This window comes from Lithobates pipiens, unplaced genomic scaffold (genome assembly GCF_037356315.1).
Source record: "Lithobates pipiens isolate NorthernLeopardFrog02 unplaced genomic scaffold, aLitPip1_a1.2 Scaffold_17, whole genome shotgun sequence".
Lineage (NCBI taxonomy): Eukaryota > Metazoa > Chordata > Amphibia > Anura > Ranidae > Lithobates > Lithobates pipiens.
The window spans coordinates 667,802-683,556 of NW_027507755.1; the positions used below are offsets into that span (position 1 = coordinate 667,802).

General features: G+C 40.8%; 1 long non-coding RNA gene across 1 annotated transcript in view; it reads right to left on the reverse strand.

Annotated features, from left to right (window-relative positions):
* LOC143986608 (uncharacterized) overlaps window positions 1–15,755 on the reverse strand; it is a 1,042,213-nt gene that overhangs the window by 641,717 nt on the left and 384,741 nt on the right. Inside the window, exon 2 of the long non-coding RNA XR_013276550.1 lies at window positions 3,656–3,860. This is a non-coding gene — a long non-coding RNA (uncharacterized LOC143986608). The remainder of the gene's footprint in view (window positions 1–3,655; window positions 3,861–15,755) is intronic.

The window sequence follows — 15,755 nt, forward strand, 5'->3', positions numbered from 1 at the left end:
CTTGTTTTTTGTTGTTCTTTTTTATAGTAAGAAACTCTGTATTTAGCACACAATATATGTATGGTCCTGAAGAAGCGGGGGAAGCGGGGGATCCTGTGCAACACGTAGACCAGTTACTAGTACATGTATCCATCAGATTTACATAGCATTGTATTTATTGCAAAGTTTCTTTATGCATATCTATGTATTTAATATTGCGTTTATGATAACGTTTTATAAGTAATACAATGTATATAGATTTTTATTCTGACTTTGTTCTCATTTGGCATATTTAAAGTCCCACTACTGTTTTGTTTAATTCCCTATGGAGGGGCTCCTGAACTGGAGGTGGCAATCCCTCTATGCAGGGGCCCCTGAACTGGAGGTGACAGTCCCTCTATGGTGGGGCCCCTGGACTGGAGGTAGCAGTCTTTCTATGGAGGCCCTCCATAGAGAGACTGCTGACTCCAGTCCAGGGGCCCCTCCATAGGGAGACTGCTACCTCCAGTCCAGGGGTTCCTCCTTGGAGGAACTGCTACCTCCAGTCCAGGGGCCCCACCATAGAGGGACTGTCACCTCCAGTTCAGGGGCCCCTCCTATTGTAGGGTGAAATTAGAATGGAATGCACCTGGTATAGTAAATCAGTGCAAAGTGCAGTGACACTCCTGCAAATGCAAGTTAAGGTTAAGGTGCCTGTCTGGCGTGCCCTGTATGGGGGTCTCACCTGAGCTAAGTTGAGCTCTGTCCGGTTCTCACCTCCTCCTCCACAGCAGGCAGGTATCAGTGAGGCTTCTCAATGTGGACATAGGGTGGCATGAGCGCTTTCTCTGTGGAGAAGGGAACAGAAATGTCACAGTGGGGCTAGGGGTGGTCCGAAGAAGTGGACAGCCCAGACTGTGCCTATTGCGCCGATTTAAAAAAAGTCAGTATTCAAAAATGCAAATTTTGACGTTTTGAATACTTTTAAGTGCAAAGGAGGGATTTGGGGTCATTTAGACCCAGATCCCTCCATAAAGAGTACCTGTTACTGCCTATTACTGTGACAAGGGATGTTTACATTGCTTGTGACAGCAATAAAAGTGATAGCAATAAAAGTGATCAGATTTTTTTTTTTAAGGGACAGTGCAAAAAAAATAAAAAATTTAAGTGACCGGTCCCTGCGTGCTTGCGCACTTAAGAAAATGCAGACGTAAGTCATGACTGCAAATGTAAATGGTGTTCAGATCACACATGTGAGGTATTGCGACAATCATCATGGCGAGAGCAATAATTCTAGCAAAATCCCTCCTCTGTAACTCTAAACAGATAACCATTAAAAAAATGTAAAGCGTCGCCTATGGAGATTTTTAAGTACCGTAGTTTGTCGCAGATCCACGAGTGTGCGCAATTTTAAACCGTAATATGCTAGGTATCTATTTACTCAGCGTAACATCATCTTTCACAATATAGAAAACAATTTGGTTAAATTTACTGTTTCTTTTTTTTTAATTCAGTTAAGTGTATTTTTTCCCAAAAAATTGAGTTTGAAAGACTGCTGCGCAAATACCATGTGACATAAAATATTACAATGACTGCCATTTTATTCTCCAGAGCCTTTGCTAAAAGTATATATATATATATATATATATATATATATATATATATATATATAATGTTTGGGAGTTCCAAGTCATTTTCTAGCAAACAATACTGATTTTAACTTGTAAGCAACAAGTGTCAGAAACAGGCTTGGTCATTAAGTGGTTGAAGTTAACTTTCTCTGCCGGTCTCTATATAGACTATTTCCTTGCTAAAAATGCTAAAACATGCACTGCTGAAGAATTAGTATTCAACCTCATTAAGTTGTCGTTGTAGTCTATTTGGTGTCCAACGTAAGGAAAAATCAGCTTAAACGGAACTCATTTTTTTTACACATTTTCTTTAATGTATTCCGTACTAAATATATTTATTTTTAATCAAGCAAACATTAGACGCTGAATACCATTATTTTATAATTGCCACTTGATCATAACAGCTTATTGTATTGATTTACAGAAAAAAAAAACCCAGCCAAAAATAAAAAGATAAAAATGTATAAACCATTAATACATAAAATATCTACAATATTCAGCTTAAATCTAGATATTTTCTGAACAGTACTTTTTTTCTGCCACTTTGATGTCCTCAGTCTGATATCCTGCATCATTCAACCCTCTTCCTCCGAGCCCAGGTCATCCTGGACTCCCCACAGTTGTAAGGAGAAGCAGGAGAACAATGAGATTATCTCTTCCTATCAGCATTCTTCTGATTCATCCTCTTACAATTTAGCCCTTCTATATAGGAACTTAAAGAGGATATTACCAGATAAAACTCAGGTACTTAAACTGCTTGCATTTTAATGATGTATTAATGATTACAGAGCTTTATTCATTTGTGCTACTTATATTATAAAGGTAATGGGCTGGCCAAGCATGTCTCCAGACCTAAACCCTATTGAGCATCTGTGGGGCATCTTCAAACGGAAGGTGGAGGAGCGCAAGGTCTCTAACATCCACCAGCTCTGTGATGTCATCATGGAGGAGTGGAAGAGGACTCCAGTGGCAACCTGTGAAGCTCTGGTGACCTCCATGCCCAAGAGGGTTAAGGCAGTACTAGAAAATAATGGTGGCCACATAAAATATTGACACTTTGGGCCCATTTGGACATTTTCACTTAGGGGTGTACTCACTTTTGTTGCCAGCGGTTTATACATTAATGGCTGTGTGTTGAGTTATTTTGAGGGGACAGCAAATTTACACTGTTATACAAGCTGTACACTCACTACTTTACATTGTAGGCAAGTGTCATTTCTTCAGTGTTGTCACATGAAAATATAGAATAAAATATTTACAAAAATGTAAGGGGTGTACTCACTTTTTTGAGAAACTGTAAAGTGTCCTAATATTAAAAGTCAGCAGCTGCAGTATTTGTAGCTGTAAATGTTTTTTTTTTTTTTTGTGGGGGAGGGGGGTGGGCTGCAGAGCTGCTTTAAGATCTGTTTAGTGACTGGGTGTAGAATGCAACCTGCATTCATGTTTTTGGGGCTCTTCTCCTGAATCAGGGCAACCAAAACAGCAACACAATTAACAGGCACATAGCATTTGGACTACTATGCCACACCACACTACAACTTGCCTGCCATATAGAAGTCAAAACACCTGCTAAATGCCCCATTCTGTGAAAAACAAGCCCTTGAAGTCTAAGCAAACCCCCCTATCGTTTTCAGCCAAGGAAGCTGCCATCTTTGCCTCCATTTAATCTACAACTGCCATAATGCTGCACATGTTGTCAGTTATGACACCAGCCATTGGATGGTTTGACAGTTTGGTTGAGAGCACAACCAATGGGAGTGTTACATTTCTGGCACGTGCCGGAAATTAAAACGTTTTATGGATGGGGTTACTTCTGCTTTAAATGGTCCCAAGTGATCTGTCAGCTAAAGGGGTGCTGAGACTTGCAGTTCAACAGTAGCAGAAGCTCATTCTGCAAGTGGGCCAACCTTATTCTAAAATAGGAATGGGCACTTACTGGCCACATGCTGGAACTTTTAGTCCCTTGCCAGCTTACTAGCCCCAGGTTACACCGCTATCTGATTAAAAGCACATAAAACTCGCAGAGCTTTTACATTTTTTTATTCTACAAACTATTTTTAGCTTACCTCACTTAGCAACATCCACTCGCCGGCAGATACAGTTTTGTGTTCCCTGTGTTTTCTTCAACTTCCTTGATTAAATTTGACTTTTATTGTCACCAATAAATGTGTGTACTGTATTAGTCTGTTCTCGTAGGCAAAATTCCAGCGCAAGATTGTTCTCCTCTCAGTAAATAAACATGGATTTCAAATCAGAAAACACTGGCGAATGCTAAAAAAGAAAAAAGACAAAAAAAAAAAGAAAAGAAAATGAAAGTATTTCATAAAACAAATCTATTTCAAGCAGACAGAAACAAAATGTGCCCTGGGCACAGAGACTAATGTAAACTTCAGAACTTGGTACATACATTTGCATGTTGGTTTCTAGTGTCAAGTAAATACTGTACATCAGAAAACATTGTTTAGGAGCAATAAAGTGGTTACGTTGGCGGAGCATTAACTGATACTGTCAGCTGTTCACTCTATTACAAAATAAAAATGCCTAATTTACTTGTAAAATTATACTCAACTCAGTCTGTTGCCTATTATACTGTCGTTGTTGTTTAACAGACTGTCATTTGTGGTTTGAAGTGCTACCTGCCTACTGGTTAACAGGCTTATGTCACGTACACACGAGCAGAATGTCCGTCAGAAAAAGTCAGACGGAAGCTTTTCATCATATATTCCCGATCGTGTGTATGCCTCATTGGACTGTTTTTTTTACGAAAATTCTGACGGACCTAGAAATAGAACATGTTTTAAATATTTCCGATGGAACCAATTCCTACTGGGAAAACCGCTCGTCTGTATGCTGTTCCGATGGACCAAAAACGACGCATGCTCTGAAGCAAGTATGAGACGGAAGCTATTGGCTACTGGCTATTGAACTTCCTTTTTCTAGTCCTGTCGTACATGTTGTACGCCACCGCATTCTTAACGATCAGACTTCGGTGTGATCGTGTGTACGCAAGACAGTTTCAGCGAAACTCCATCAGAAAAACCTTTAGAGTTTATTCCGATGGGAAAACCGGTCGTGTGTACGGGGCATTATTAAAAACAGTGCAGTAAGTTAAAGTAGAACTTTAACTAAAAATTAAACAAGGGTCAGTACATTCAATGTTACAGCAAAGCAATTTGAGAAGACTTGGGATCATTAGACTCATAATGTGCAAGTCCAGCCAACTTCTTCCCCCACTTCATTTCCAGCTTTTCAAGACGATCTCTAGGTCTCTCTGTTTTCCTACTTTCCTTTTCGTCTTTTCTTTCCCTTCTCTTAGGTCTTTCTGCCCTTTTTCGTGTATTTTCTTTTTTTTCAGGTAACGGCCTTCTGGTCCCTATTAATAACAAGGATTTCTCACGCATCATTGTACATACTAGTGCCATTCTCCTGAACCACTCCCACTCAGTGACTCCTTACTAAATAAAAGAATGGGAGAGGATTTTGGCACAAGTTTCCCAGGTCCTAACTTTGATAAAATCTACACTCTCACCTATAAATCCACAGCCTTTCAGAAGAAGAGCTATAAAGTATTTATGCAATGGTACTTTTGCCCCTACGATACTTCACTGGATGTATAGGTCGGCCTCTCAGAGTTGCTGGAGGTGTGACCATTCTCAGGATTCCATGATACACACATCTGGTGGGAATGTCCAACCATTCACAACTTTTGGTAAAATAGTTTCCAGCATTTAAAATACTGTACAGTAGTTGATTTTCACTCCTATGTCCCCTTCAACTGCTCTTGTCTCATTACTCCCAAGCTCTATTTCTTCCACTAAAAGGGGATTACTACGCTTCTTTCTAAATGTGGCTAGAAACATCATAGCTAGCAATTATAATAATATGTTTCTAAATAACAGAAAGGATTGCTCAACTCACTCGTATGCAACCCCTTGAGGCGTTGGTAGCACAACATCATGACAGATTCTCTACTTAAATGGCTAAATGATGCATCTGGTTTTCTTTTTGGACTCCCCTTGCTTCCAATCCATTTTCACCTGATTGTGGACTCTCCACGCCCCAGACCTGAGCTACAGTACGTCCCCCCTATCAGTGGCCACTCCCCTTCCTCTATCTCTTCTACTATCTACTATTATCTTTCCTATATCCGCCATCTCTTCTCTCTGTGTTATATTGCCTTTAGGCTCATTCTCCAACTATCTCAATCTTCTACAAAACACTGTTTATTTCAACATACTCACTTTAGGCCGTGGATCTTAGCCACAAAAAGACTTCTGCAACACACTTACATAGGAACCTCTGGACCCCAACTTTGTCCACGCTCATTACTATTAACGTTGTTTGTGTTTATTTATCAATGACCTCCTAACATGCTCACAGTCCTTGGATGGTCATTCTTGTTTATTATTTTGTTTATGCAGCCATATGCCTTAATCTGGAAAGATGTTGCTGTTCCAGTTTCCTTTTCTTGGCTATATGTCATGGAGACCCTCGTGGGGACCACCATGTGGTGATCCCCCCTACTTGCTTTTTTTTGTATGTACTTTTCTATTTGACAATAGATAAATAAAATTGTATTCTTTAAAAAAAAATAGTTTCTCGATATTAAGGTCCTTACATGTGTAGGGAGATTCTGAGTATGCTACAGAAAAATGGCAACCAAGTGTATACAGGACACCAAAATTGTACACAGGACACCAACTCCCTTTGACCAACTAAAGCAGGTAATTTAGGATGGCTTCAGCACTGCTCTTCCCCTGCAGGAGATGTCCCTCAGATGGATTTCTCTCCCTGGTGGGTTTAATCATTGTCTGCCTGAACAGGGAGGAATATGTCCTGTGGGTAGAGACATCTTACATTACCTGGTTTCGGTCACAATTAATTGGCGTCCTGTGTGCATTCGGTTGCTATGTTACTGTAGAATATTGTAGCCTGACAAGCTGTTTTATACAATCTACAGCAGTTCATTACATGCCAGTAGGAACCGGCGAACAGTTCAGCCTGAGCATAAGTTTGGGCCGAAATTTGGTTGTTCAGATGTTCTGTGAACACCGAACAATATGCAGTGTTCAGGGCAAATTCGAAAGCCACTGGAACACCGTTAAAGTCTATGGGACACTAACATGAAAAATCAAAAGTGCTAATTTTAAAGGCTTATATGCAAGTTATTGTCATAAAAAGTGTTTGGGGACCTGGGTCCTGCCCCAGGGGACATGTTTTTTTCGGAAGCAGTGATTTTTTTTTGTTCAGGGTCCAGGAAGGGTCACAGCTAAAATAATTTTATACTTTAAAATGCAAATGCTGGACGAGCTGTGAAGAGTCTTGTATTTTGTTTATCTTCTCCTCGGTGTGGGATGCCACCACAGAAATAGTTAAACAATTTGCATAGGGAGGACCTAAATTTACCCCAAACCCATTCATTTTTCTTTAACCTGGTTCCTGCAGTTAGAAACTGTTTTTATTTCTCCCTGTGCCATCATCACCAAGCTTGTAAAATCCTTGCAGGTGCAGCTGCTGCTGGGAGCTCAGTTGTTTTCCCTTTCTTGGTTAACTAAGATAGTCTTACTGGATATGAACTAGAAATTGGTGGGGCTTAGAAATGAGGTCAGGGAAAGTGAGGCCTAATGTCTAAAAAGACAAAAACAAAACACATCTATCCATTCTATGCATGTGCTTCCACTGTGAAGACACTTATAAATTTGTAGTGTTAGGACTGCAAGCAACACAGGGTGCCGTGACGAGGCCTTGCAGCTTTCACATACATTTGCAAATGTGTGCTAACTAAACCCCTGCTTTTAACAGACAGTTAAATAGGTTAATTTGGTTGGTCAGCAGACTGTGAAGGCCAGTTATGGGTGTGGGCAGTGGCCAGTTTTTTGCTAATGTCTAAAAAGACTGCCTGAGTGGACAATAAGGGAACTCTTTTTGGATATGGCAATGGCAGCTGGTGGAGCTTAGTCATGAAGCCAGGGAAATCAGGCCCACTTTCAACTAAGACTGCTTTTGAGGCCAATAAGGACAATCTTACTGGACATTGACATGGAGACAGATGGAGCTTAGTCATGAAGTCAGACACAATTTCCACTAAGACTAACTGACCAATAAGTACACTCTGATTGGACAGGGGGTGGTAGTAGGTTGAACTTATCGTTGATGCCAAGGAAGGCTCACTGCCCAGTAAGAATGTCCCAGCGGCTAATAAGACCACTCTCTGTCAGGGGTATTGCAACTGGAGGAGCTTATCCATGAAGTCAGGAAAAGTCAGTCTTCAGTATCACAGTGTAACTAAATCTGAGAAGGGCACAAATGATTATTTACAGGTTATAAAAGGTAATAGCAGGAATTTTGGGGTGTCTCCTTTTAGGTAGACTTTTTACTTCCAAAAGGTTAAAATAGAACACAGGTTCACTTTATGTGGCCTGACGATGAATGGGTGGTGGGTAGATGAATGGATAACAGACTATGTCCGATTGCAAACATACTTTCAAAGATTGGTGTTCTTACTCTGCACTGTCATTATAATTAAGTGGTTGGGAAACCAATCAGGAGAGGAATGACATGTCAAAATGCACAGTGAAGTGGATGAAGTTATTTACCGCAGTGTGTTCTGCTTCTCTGACCAGCCCGCAACCCTTAAAATAATGCACTGTTGTGCTGAATGCAATAGTATCGCTGTTATTACAGTAAATCAAGAAATCAATAAGAGATGAAAAGCAAATGGAGGCGTATAGGAGTCCGTGGAGTTCAGGTGTTTATAAATCTATTACCTGTAGGCTCTTAGACTCCTGGCAAATGTATGATTTAACTGCTACAGTATCTGTTTTATGCGAAGTGCTTGCAGATGGGAATCCAGCTGATGGTAAGAAAAGCCTCTACAAGGAGCATATAGATTATGAGTGTATGATACAATTATTATAATGCTCATTACTGTACCCCTCAGAGAGAGAGTCCTAAGGGGGTTCACTCATTCTGCCTGAATAATTTGGTTCTACTTCTTCTCATTGGTAATTCTTACTGGAAGCTAGCATCCTATTCCTAAATTCAAGGACTGTTCCTGGGTTTGGAGATCTCTCCATATTCATAATCATATTCATGTCCACCATTTTCTGTGCTAATTCAAACACCACAAAATTTTAATTTGAAAGTTTTATATAAAAACAAAAGTAACCTGCAGCTATTTGTTCCTCATCATCATTTTCTTTTAGCTGGTTTATTTTGTATATACGCAATAAACTAGCTGCACATTGAGATTAAGCTTGCAGGTAGAAAAGCTTTTGTGTAAGCTGAATTAGAGTACAAGACCATGAACCCAAACTGTGCAAGATACTGCAGGACGAACACAGTACTTAAACAGTGTCCCATGGATCAGCAACATATCCCACCATAGAAGGGAAGGGGATGCTGCTAGACTAAGTTGGAGTCACTGATCGGCTGTCGGCAAAGCAGTTTGAGGGTTCTTGCACTTGCATGGCTGTCCTACCAATACCGTGGTATTTTTTCTCCCACATACCACCAATGCTGGGACATTTTTTCTCCCCCTGACCAGCAGTTAATGATTTCCTCCCACTGACGCCATGGCATTTTATCCTCCCACCGATACCAGAGCATTTTTCCCCCCACTGATTCAGGTGGCTTCCTTCAGCGCATGTTGTCTAGTCAAAACATCAAAGTGTTCCCTTTTTTCTCATGTTCTAAAGTTGGAACGTGTATGCAATACCATTGTGAGGATTTTGGCTCCCAGTCAATTTAAGGAAGGGCTATAGCACAGGCGTACAAGACCTAAAGGCCTTGTAATATAAAAAAAAAAAAGCAAGCTGTTAGAGCCCTTTGCCATCTTTAGGATCCAAATTTGAGCCATATAGCTTTTGCAGAAGTTGAGGGGAAATCGAAAATAAGATTATGATAGAAATTCTAATCCTTCCCCACTCTGGTTGCAGTTGGACTTTAAAGTGAAACTTCCGGATTCCCCCACCCTTCCTTGAATTCACTATACAATGCACATCAAAGACCTGATGCAAGAGCACTATACTAATCTCTGCAATGGAAAATGGGATCAAATTTAGAATTTAGTCAGCAGATCTACTTATTAGAGGTGATTTACTTAAACTGGAGAGTGCAAAATTTAGTGCAGCTGTGCATGGTAGCCAAAGAGCTTCTAAAGCCCCGTACACACGAGCGGACTTTTCAACATCCAAAGTCCGACGGAATGATTACGTCAGACTATTCGATCGTGTGTGGGCTGCAACGGACTTTTGATTCGCAAAAGTCTGACGGACTTTAGAAAATGGAACATGCTTCAAATTTTTCCGACGGAACTCCGCCGGACCCAGTTCCTCCGAAAAATTCGCTCGTGTGTATGCTATTCCGACGGACTAAAACCGACGCTAGGGCAGCTATTGGCTACTGTCTATGAACTTCCTTATTCGAGTCCAGTCGTACGTCATCACGTTCGAATCCGTCGGAGTTTGGTGTGATTGTGTGTGGCCAAGTCCGCTCAGTCGAAAAGTCCGTCAGAACTCTGTCGGAACTCCGGCAGAACTCCGGCAGAACTCCTTTGGAAGTCTGTCGGACATAAGTCCTCTCGTGTGTACGGGGCTTAACTCCAACTTGTTCAATTAAACTTTAATAAAAAAACCTAGAAGCCAATTGGTTTCTATACAGAGCTACACCAGATTTTGCACTCTCCAGTTTTAGTAAATGAACCCCAGTGTCCCAACTTTTTTGGAATAAATTAGTAAATCAGCCACATTATATGTACAGTGATAGAGGGCACAGATGTAACAGCTCAAGAAATGTTCCTTTCATGCTCATTCACATGTTAATGCATATTGGATAGGAAGTGTGTTACAGGTAAAAAAAAAACGTAAAAGAAAAAAAGAACACACTACAACTAAAGACCGGTAAGCTGCAGTATATTACATTTATCTTCTTGGCTTAGATACAACACATTTTAAGAATGAATTGCAACATACCTCGCCTCATATATACAGTGGATTCCTGTGCACTGTAGTAATGTGTGCTATAACCTGAATTATTGGACAGGTTATGACTAGAACAAGCCCATAGAATTGACAAGTGCAGGTCATACCAATCTGATTCTCATAATTTCACAGGTTTTCTGTTTTAGAACGACCAACCAAAATCAATCAGAGCCACCATAATACAAGACGATGGCACCTTCAATTGGTGTCATCCTAATTTTTATAATTTGGCTACTCATAACTGGTAAACTATTGAAACTGCAGATGGCAAATTCCCATGGGCCATTCAATTGTATTAAAAAAAAAAAAAAAAGACAGAAACTGCCACGTGTATGACCAGCATGATGCCTAATTTCTCCACTATAATTATGGTATGAATTACTGTGAGATTCAGCCGTGAACAAAAAAAAATTGCTACATTCTCTGTTCTCCAGTAAGAATCTCTCTTCAAGTTAGACACTGGAATCCATTATATAATTCAGAAATCCGAGGGTGACAAATACTATAATTAGTGATTATTATTTAGCCATGGCTAATTTCACAACATCGAACCATTCCTACCGGAGTTCATTTGTGACAAGAAATAAACACCACACATGTAATTAAAACACGTTTCACTAGACAATCACAAAAAAGCATTTCATGATCTGTCATAATACACCCTTCAAATGACGGTTCTTTGTGTATGTCCCGCTGCTGAAGCAGCATGTATCATACAACAGAATGGTGCCAGCCATCCACAGTTCATAGACAGTACTAAGAATAAAACTGTGTGACTTGGCATTGCTAAATCTACTTTATTTTTATTTGTTAGAGAAAAAAGTTTTCACTGCTAAAGTGGAGCTCCATCTACAACTTTTGTTCTGTTTGCTTTGAGTAGAAAAGGGAAGCATTAGCATCTATATCAGGGTTTTATCTCTGTTCTCGTTGGGGCGAAAATCAGATATTCTGTAAAATATAAACGATGAGACATAGTTAGCTAAATTGCTACCAAATATATCAGGACTCGAAACTGCACGACCCCAACACAGCGACAGACTACTTTCCCCAAAACTGTCCATCCGTGATGCTTTAGAAGCCTTTACAGATCCTCAACTTAGAGTAAACCATAAATAATGGCCTTATTGAGTTATTGCTCTCATTCTGGTGTGTGCGGCAGTACTCAACACATGTTAGGTAATGTTGGTTTTTGTACACCTATCCGTGCATATGTGTGTGTGCAAGGGGCTTTCATCTTTTTCTAAATTTGTTTGCACTTTTTTTTCACTTAACTATATTATTATCATGTTTGTGATACAACTTCAGGGTTTACATTTCACAGGAGAGATGGAGGAATTGTTAGTTCTCCATCTCTATATGTTTAATATATTGTTTTCTCTTTTTTTCAGTCTCAGGCTCCCAGGAGAAGCAGGTGAGCTCAGGGGTTGAGGTGGGAAGGAGGGAGAACAATGCTTGGACCAAACACAATAGAAGGGATAAGGAGGGTGTAAAGTGGGAGAACTTTTACAATACAGTCTGCTCTAAAAATCTACACATACTCACAGTTGCTATTGTGGCTATGAGTTTATTTACATGTTCCTACTGCCCCCGACATAGTAGTGAAATCAGATGTAGTAAGAATGGTTAATGAAACCCAGAGATCTGCCAATGCAGAACAGAGAAAAAGATTGTCTTTAATGTCCCTTCTCCAGCAGCAGAGAAGAGCCTATGGGGTGGATTTACTAAAGCCAAATAGACTGTGCACTTTGCAAAGTGCAGTTGCAGTCTGCAAATGCAGTTGCTCCAGAGTTTAGTAAATGAGCAGAAGGTCTGCTGACTTCTGTCATCCAATCATGTGCAAGCAAAAATGCTGTTTTTTATTTTATTTTCCTGCCACATGATTTTGTATTCTTTGCAAAGTGAAGGCTTACCTCATTTACTAAGCTCTGAAGCAACTGCTCTTGCAGAGTGCAACTGCACTTGTGTACGCTCCATCAGAATTTGGCTGGCCGAATTCCAGCCAGCAAAAATTTGACAGCATGTTCTCAATTATCCCGATGAAAAAACTTTCTATCGGAAATTTCGATCGTGTGTATGCAATTCCGACACGCAAAAACTCACACATGCTCAGATTCAACTAGGAGATGGAAGCTATTGGATACTGGGTATCAAACTTCATGTTTCTAGTCCCGTCGTACGTGTTGTACGTCTCCACGTTCTTGACAGTTGGAATTTGGTGTGACCGTGTGTATGCAAGATAGCTTGAGCGAAATCCCAATGAAATTCTGTCGGGAAAACAATCAGAGCTTTTTCCAACCAAAATTCTGATCGTGTGTAAGCAGCATTAGAGAAATGAAATACATTTGATAATAAACAGTATGGTTATTAGAGGGACAAACATTTGAGGAGCAAAGGGAGACAGTGGAATTTGACTCCCAAAGAGTGACATCTTCAAATGATCGACAGCGAATGTATACTATCCATGGTGGTGCACACCTCTGTGTGGTGCTTGATGCATCCCTTTGTTGGTGTAGGAGAGTAAGCGCTGCTTACCATATGGGCAGGGCCAGATTAACACAGGGGCTATTGGAGCTGCAGCTCCAGGCCCCTACCTTAATATAGGCCCAGCAGGGATGGACTGACCATTTGGATACTGCACTGCATGAGATGCTCCTTGTACCTCCTGCAGCAAGGGGAATCTGAAAGTCGGGGGTGATCGGTGCAGCGGGCAATCACAAGCACTATCGGTGCTTGTAATTGCGCCCCCCCCCCCCCCGTACTGATCACCCAAGACTGTCCATTAGATTCTCCCTGCTCTGCCCCCCCCCCCCCCCCCCCTGTGTATGCAGTACTGACACCTTCCACTGCTCCATTCTCCCAAAAAAGTATTGGGAAAAAAAGGTAAAAAATATTTAAAAAAAACTCCAACAAAGAATAATAAATGAAGAAAATTTTTATAAATAATTAAAAAAATGAAGGGTTCATTCACATGGGTTCTCTTGCACATACAGTGTGAATTTTTCATTTTATTTATTTCCATAAAAAGGCCCATCAAAATCCTCAGCACCAGGCCCTTAATCTGGCCCTGCATATGGGGTAGTGTCTATTTGGGTTTTTGCATTGATTCAGAACTGCTTTTCTCCCCTTATACCTGTAAATCTATGGGAGTTCAAAATCAGCTAAAACAGGGTAAATGCAGGTGAACTGTAGGTTAGCTGCAATTGCATTTCATTCATAATGATCTCAGAAGCACCCCAAACTGATGCCAAAAGCATGCTGCATTTGGTCCAACAAATCCTGTTGACATTGGCTTTAACCCTATCTGGGTGTATGAGCCTGACTTTAACAAATGAGGCTCTGTGTGGTTACTGCAGTACAGATTCACTTTAAATACACTCAAGCATGTCAAATAAATGATGGAGACAAAACAATATAAACGAAGCCTCTCCTGAGATATGAAATGCCCGGCAAGATGAGGCTGTAATATATGCACAGAGCTGGTCTAGATGAACTGCAATGAATTTTCTACCGTGCAATCAGTTTTAAGTACCCTAGCTGAGTGCAATCCTGAGCAGCGAGAGAAAGCAGCTCTGAAGACATCAACTCATATTCATCAAGGTGGACTGTGAAGCTATGAGGAGCATTAACTGTGCCAGGGACATAGAAATATACATTTATCTTCAGTAGGAAAAATAATCTCACTACAAGACTGATGAACACATTACATTCCCGAGCACTTTTATGACCAGTTCAAGAGCATTTAGGAAGATCATCAGTGCATGTTACAGTAGACCGAACTGCGCTAATACGCTCATTTCATCTTTTAAAAATAGCTTGATGTTCTTCCTGCCTTTTTCTGTAAAGATGGACAGTTCAGATATGGGACCACCACTGATCTACAGAAACAACAGACTAAAAGTACAGTATAGTACTGGAGATCACTGAGCCCATAAGACATGTAAACACATTTAGCCTAAATGTAGCCAAAATCTTAAAGCATAATTAAATCTACTTTTTCCCCCATCTATGCCCAATTGGGGAAATTGTGCTTCACTTGTTGTGTAGACACAAGAGGAAGTGAAAAATATTTTTTTTATCCAAAACAGAAAAATCTTCTGAGCCCTTGTACACACGGTCGGACATTCCGACAACCAAATCCGACGGATTTTGTCCGAAACTGTTGCATACACACGGTCGCACAAAGTTGTCGGAAAATCCGACGTGATAATGTTATTTTGTTATGATGGGACTACGTTCACACTAGTAGCCAATAGCTTTGGTGTAGGAATTTGATCTGAGCATACGTGGCACTTTGTCCGATCGGAATTCTCTACACATGATCGGAGTATGTCAGATCGGAGCATTTTGTCGGAAAATTTTACCAACAAGTTGGAAAACTTGGTCCGTCGGAGTATAACAGTCCGATGGAGACCACACACAGCCGGAATATCCGACAAAACGGTCTGATCGGACACATTCCGTCGGAATCTCCGACCGTGTGTACAAGGGCTTAGACAGTTGTCACTGGAACAACTGTCCCCACTGGAAGATTTCCCCAGCTATTTCTCTCTTAGTGGCAACTCAAAACTTTGTTTTCTACCCTATGCCGCATACACATGACCGGACTTTCTAAACAAACTGACTTTTCCACACACAAACGGACTAATTCCATTCGAAAGTCCGTTGGTTTTGAACGTGATGCCGTAAGACGGGACTAAAAAAATGAAGTTCAATAGCCAGTAGCCAAGAGCTTCCCTTGTGTCATATTTGGTCCGCCGGACCAGCATACAGACGAACGGTTTTCCCGATAGGAATTGAGTCCGTCGGACAGATTTGAAAAAGAGTGGATCTCCCTAACAGGGACACATACAGCAATAAGAACCTAATAGGGGTTCTAACCACTCACCGCTATGCCCAAGCCTTAAAATGTGACTAAAAGCAAAACTTTTTTGTTTCTGTGCCCCTGTTAGCGAGATTCACCCTCTCTTTTTCTCCTATTTACCCTTATCATCGAAAGTGAAAGTAAAAGAAAATCCCACATTTTGGGTTGACATCAGAAAACTAAAAGAGAGGAAATCTTCCAATGGGTATCCTCCTCTTCTCGGGTCCCATTCGCTTGCTTCTGGCCCCTCCCTCCTGTCAAGTGCCTCTACAGTAGGCAGCTTGCTATGGGGGCACACGAGCTGAGCTGCAGCTCCGTGTGTCC